Raw genomic sequence first — 211 nt, forward strand, 5'->3', positions numbered from 1 at the left:
GGAAGAAAATGTTTGATGATAGATAATATATATATATATATATATATATCTTTTAATATATTTTTAATTTTTTTTTTTGAAATTTATTTTTTTATAAATTATTATATAAAATATATTTAAAAATTTTATTTTTATAAAATATATATGTTATTAAAATTTTTTAAAAATTTTAATATATGATGTCGTCCCTATGATTTTTAAAGTGTTTTTA

The sequence above is a fragment of the Penaeus monodon genome, chromosome 30, assembly GCF_015228065.2.
Source record: "Penaeus monodon isolate SGIC_2016 chromosome 30, NSTDA_Pmon_1, whole genome shotgun sequence".
In the NCBI taxonomy this organism is placed as follows: domain Eukaryota; kingdom Metazoa; phylum Arthropoda; class Malacostraca; order Decapoda; family Penaeidae; genus Penaeus; species Penaeus monodon.